Source organism: Drosophila subpulchrella, chromosome 2L (genome assembly GCF_014743375.2).
Source record: "Drosophila subpulchrella strain 33 F10 #4 breed RU33 chromosome 2L, RU_Dsub_v1.1 Primary Assembly, whole genome shotgun sequence".
Taxonomy (NCBI): domain Eukaryota; kingdom Metazoa; phylum Arthropoda; class Insecta; order Diptera; family Drosophilidae; genus Drosophila; species Drosophila subpulchrella.
In genome coordinates, this window is record NC_050610.1 from 8,408,661 (window position 1) to 8,414,778 (window position 6,118).

Genomic DNA, 6,118 nt, shown 5'->3' on the forward strand with positions numbered 1-6,118 from the left:
TGAATTACACATTTATTCGCTGTTCAAATCATGACAAAACTGTTAGTGAGTGATTATAAAAGGAATAAAAAATATATTTAATCATTAGAAATACTATAATTAAAATCATAAAAATATACTACAATATTTTCTTTGTTTAGTTTGTTTTTTATATTTTTAGACATATAAATATTTTGTTGAAATATCTATTTCCACGTTTTTTTAAAAGCATATAAACAACAACAGGAAGAGCGTTTTCTAACCGTACAAAATGGCGAACGGAAAGAGTTCCGATTTTGGTTTAGGCCAAAAGTCCCTTGGCAAATATTAGCACAGTCTGGGCGCAGAGAAAGAGTTAGGGGAAAAGGGTGGAGGAGTTGCAGGAAATTGTGCATGTCTATTTGCTTAGGCCCCGGGGCCTGAGAAATTAGCGCGTTCTTATTAATTTTATTGCCGCGGAAAATCCAAATGATGAGACACACACGCACTCCCAGGCATTCTCGGCGAGTGAGTAAGAACAGAAGGCTGGAATGTAAATAAATCATAAAATCGAATCCCCTCTCTCCGCTGTAGGTAGCGATCACCTCTAGTCTCGTCCCACTCGCTTTCGGAGGTTGTAAAAATAACCCGAATCGGCAGACCTACTAAATTCCGGTGGGTCTATTCATTAACTAATGGCAGATAGCGAGAGTGGTGGTAATTTCTTTACGACAAGCAATCATCTGCCGCAATTAAAAAAACAATCTTAGGAGGAGGATATAAGACATATCTCAAAGATAATTAATCTTTTGATCCAAATTATTTTATTTGAACTCTTTAAGGTGTGGCTTTTCTATGAATGAATATGATTAAAAGCAATTCCGGGGGATATTTAATTAATATTAACTTATTTAAATTTAAGCTTAAGGATTTCACTTCTAAATTGGAAAGATCCCGCTCCATAAAAAATAGGTGAATATGTGTCTTGTTAATATCCCATTTAGCAAATAATAAAGTATGGTACCGTATTTTTTTTTTAACCACCATTATTGTTGCTGGCACTGTTAGTGTTGAGTTCGTATTTCGGTTAGCCAACACAAAACAGGTCGTAACAAATTCGAGGCTAACCGAGAGCCGACCTTCAATGAGATATGGCTAATCCATCAAAGTAATATCTATCCGTAAAACAACGCCACAACAATTCTAAACAAACCAAAACCGATGGAAGTCCAAAACCCCCGAGAGTTTCGACCTTGAAGAGAACCAAATATATTTTCCAACCGTTTCGTGTGTGTCCTTGAACATTAGCTGAAGGTCTACGATTTGGTCAACCAACAAGGAGCTGGAACTCTGAGGAGTTTCCCAAACTCAGGTGATTAGGAAACAAGTCGAAAAGTCAAACTTATGTTGGGTTGCATTTGGATTTGCATTGCCTAGCACCTTTCTTTTTTGCAGGGGGAGTTGTTTCACTAAAAGTGTAAAATCTCGGCTCATAATTGCAAATAATCGCCGTAGATGAAGCGCGACTAAAGCGATGGAGGCGGGGGGCGTGGTCCTGTACCTGGGCAGCAGGCAGACTTCCCTGCTAATCGCTCACAATCGGAATTTATATGGTCGGCAATCATTTGGCATCATTTGCAACTTTGCGTCTGGAACTCCGACTTTGACTCTGCTCTCCCTTTTTCCCGATTTTGTCCCTATGAATATGTAGTTGTCAAGCGTTTCCGAATTAGCCACGCTGTGTCCTGTCAGCAAAATTGGTAAAATCAGCAGCAGCAGCTACGGCCACTGGCCAGGGGTCATAGGTCAGCACCGATCGCCGCATGACTCTTCTGGGCCTAGGCCCCTTTTCGTCCCTCGCAGGGTGTGAAAATTGCTTCCAAATAAAAATTTGCAACACTACGACTTTATGGGCCTCCTGTTTCTCAAACAGCTAAAGTGCCGTGCAAAAATGCTACGCTTCGATCGGGATCGATGCTGGAATTAGGGATACGGGGTTCCAGTTTCCAGGTCCTACATTCGAGTCCCGTGATCATTGCTGCGATCATGGACAGCTCGCGATCGGAGGAGATCTCGTCCTCCCCTGATCTTCAGCTGAGCGTGTCGTGTCTTTGTTGATGGAAAACAGTCGGGCACTTGCTGTGTGTCTTCTGCATGTTTTATTGCACTCGATTTTACGCTCAAATCTGCTGCAGAGATCGGGCCAGATGATCGGGCAAAGATCGATATTGATCGAGTCTAATGGGCATGACATGAGACGATTAACCCGGTGCAAGAGGTTGTAAATGTTTTCGTTGGCTCTTATAGAGGATCGACACGATCAGGGGATTATTTGGTCTTAATTGGGGAGTGAATTCCCGTTTTGGCCTAGGTTCCAAATAATCTATTATTTTAGTGCATTATATATTTTTTGAGATGGTTCTTAGAACACTTTATAAGGATCAACATTGTTGTGCTCGTTTTTATTCCCACACTCAGGGAAAAACACCGTGCTAAAAACAAGTACAAACAGCCTTGATTTAAGAAAAATTGCATGCTTAACATTTAAGAACGTTCGTGCTCAAAAAATTCTCATATTGAGCACATTTTGGAGTTTTTATGTCTGCCAACTCTAATAATTCCCAACTGTTTATTCTGAAAGTACTCAGTATATAACGCGCTAAAATAAGGTAGTGTTAGTGCCCGTAAGCGGCAAGTCGTAAGTAAACTTAAAATATTAATATTATTTATATATATCTCGTTTATTTCGTTTCAGTTTCCAATACTTATTTCTCTTACTAGCATAAAATAAAAACTCATTTTAGTTTCATAATATTTATATATCGATTTAAGAATTATTCGTCCTTAAATCATGCCTGCAAATTTCTTACTTTATTATTAAATCGTTCTTGTTTTTAGTCCAAATATGACTTGATTTAAGAATTATTCATACTTGATTGAAGACCGAAAGGTTCTTAAATCTAGTATTTTCGGTCTTGAAAATTCGTGCTCAAAAGTAGTATTTTGTTCTCGCGTTCTGTATTTTTCATGCTTGGCGAAGTTTTGACACCGAAAATACTAGGTTCAAGCACGAAATACTTGATTTTTTTTCTGAGTGCAGGATTACTTGGTTACTGTTCTGTGCTTAACTAAGGATTGTAATAATAATTTTATGAAATTTGTACAATCTTATTATATCTAAATTTAAATGTTTAAACTATGAGAAATATTATCCAGAAATAGAATTCCAAATTGTTTAGCCTTTGCTTCCCAAACGAAAATATATCATAAATATCCACCCAAGATCTAAAGACCTCCTGTGCTGGCCATCTAAGCAAACCATAACCGATAATTCAGGCAACCCAGCTGCAGCCTGAAAATTGCCCAGCACTCTTGGCCATAACAACCACCAATGGCCAACTGCAGATTCCAGATTTCAGATTCCAGATCCCGGGTTTGCGTGCTCTCCACTCCCACTCTGCCGATTCTGCTACGATTCTGATGCCTTGGCCTGCCATTGATGACTCCACATAATTTGCTCTTGCCCACTTTTTCACTTCCAAGAAGTGGAATGGAGGGGCAAATGTATATGGGTGAGATTTGAAAATAAGCCATAATCAACGCCATCATCATCATCATCGGCAGCGGTGGAATGGGAAGGGGAAGGGGCATCCAGCCATCGATGATGGTGGTCGGATGGTTGGTCTTTGGACGTCAGCCAATAAGGTAAGAGGTTCGGCCTGGTCCACCCCTCCCACCACCTCTCACCTGGCAGCAAAAACAACAGTTACCACTAACCAACTGTTGGTTCTCTTACCGCTCGAGGCGTTAATATTTTTTCTGGCCTGGCCAGGTCCGCTTTGGGTTCCCAACACCAGCACCAACACCATTCCCACTCCCATTCCAATCCCTCGTTGCGTGTCTTTCTCTTTCGCTGGGAGGTCCATTTGGTTGTTAACTTCACTCCACTACTAAACAATAAATTTCGTTGCCTGTGCTGGCTGTTCGACATGGTTCACGCACTTTAGGCCAAAATATGCCACTAATAACTACCGAAAATGGCTGTCGGACCCGAAAGAAACTCCAAAAAGTTGAGAAAAATGGGCGTTTAGTTACGCTTTGATGACAGTGTAGAATTTCGGGGTCCGACAATTTATATTTCCCGTTCCCCCGCCAGCGAAAGGAAAAGGCAGCGGCCACTTTTTGTTACCAAAAATTAATGCACAGAGGGAAAAGTTATCAGATTGCTTAAAAAATCAGTCCGATTAAAAATATTTTTGTATAAATATAAATATTTTTTATCAAAATTCATCTTTATTTAAATTTAAAAAAAAAAATGTTTCTTCCCAATCTTCTACACAGTTACTAAAAAAGGGTTATCTTTTTTTTGGAAAACAATCAGTCAAGGTTTTTTTATAAAGAGGACTTATTTCTTTTTATTTTACACAATCACTCACTTGTGAATGAAAGCTAAATCTTTAAACAAGAAAATATCCACTTTCTGTTTATCGAACTCCTTTTTTTTAGTGTATACCCAGCGCTTTTATTTTTTGGCTGTTAAGTGCTTATAAAATGTTCAAATTATTTCTTAGCATGCCCGGCTACATTTTCTGGCCCAACCAAACCATAGGTGTTAAAGTTCTGCTTATCGCGAGTGAATTACAATTAAAAAGCAGCCGGTGGAATGCATAATGCATTATCATCCTCCACGCTGGCGGTCTGCCGACTCCGGAAGTGCGATCCGTCGAGCAGCCATCGAGGAAATATGGCGCGGAGAAAGGGGAACCACCGGAGCGTGTGGTGGTGGCATGTGCAAAAGAGGTTGAGTGGTGGTGGCGATCTCCTTTCGGTGGTGGAGGAAGCCATTTTAGTGCTGACATTTTGGTAACAAGATCGCTAATGGGTCACTGGGAAATGGCAACGAAATGGTAAATATCAAACAACTGGAAAAGGGTTTGATACGTTAAATAAATAAAACATAAATGGAATTGACGACATGCACTCATAAGAGATTACCGCTGAATTTAAAAAATCGCCATTGATTTCGAGGTCATACCCATTTTTTAAATTTGAAAATATAAATAAAAAACGAGGTCTTCACTTAAAGAACATTTTTGCAACCAAAGTAAATTTACTAATTAACTTTAAATCAATGCCGAATTTCTAAAATTCATTGAGAATTTATTTTTAATAATAATAATAATACGATTGCAAACGATTTCCAAACAAATTGGAAATGGTCGCGTAGAATTGTAATATTTTTGAGCACAAAATGTAAAGGATTCAGATAGATAGAAGTTCGTTCAGAAGGAGGTAAGGTAAGGTTGAAAAGGAAAAACATAAAATTATTCCCTGCTTTAGGCTTTCTACTTTCTTCTTCAACAGCTTCCAAAGTTCTAATTACATAGGACTCATACTTAAGCCTTCCAACTTTGTTAAATTTGTTTATAATATTTTTTTCCATTTTTAATCAGTCAACTGACACTGCCACCTGGCCACTCTTGGGGTAACACACGCCCATTAATTTATTTGCCACTCGTTTGATGGCCACATCTTGGGCGTGTCAGCAAGCCATCAACCGTCAACGATGGCTTTTTATTTTAGCAGCGTTATTGGCGCCATTTTGGTGGCAATTAATTTGAATTTTTCCTGGCGTTAATTGCACAATGACAAAGCTGTCGTCGCCTGTCGTTGTCGTCGTCAGTAGCCACCGCCTCGTCTTCATTATTTGCCGTTTAAACAACAGTCGAAGACAAGTTGCTACCGCTTCGCCTTCTTTTTCAGTTTTTTAGAGTTTTTTTTTTGTGACGCGTCACAAAAGCACACACAAAAAAGCCGAGAGATCTTAGTAGCAGCATCCGCAACACAAAATACAAAGCGAAGACAAAAAACACCAAATAGCAAACAACAAAAAAACAAGTTGGCCAAAAGCCACTCAGCCTCTTGGCTTGCGTTGGTCGCAGTGACTAGCGACCGTGTTTGCCTATTTGTTTATGGCCTTAAGCCGCCTCGGCTGCCGCCTGTCAATAACTGTGGGAAAAGCCAACAAAACTTGATGCGCACCTACCAGGGGCGGCGGTTCGGGGGCGGTGAGGGGGCGGCGAAATCGAGATCACTGGAGATCAGTGGCGTTAAATGGTAATCGCGAGTGGCTGCCCTTGTTCCAGATGGATCCTCCAAG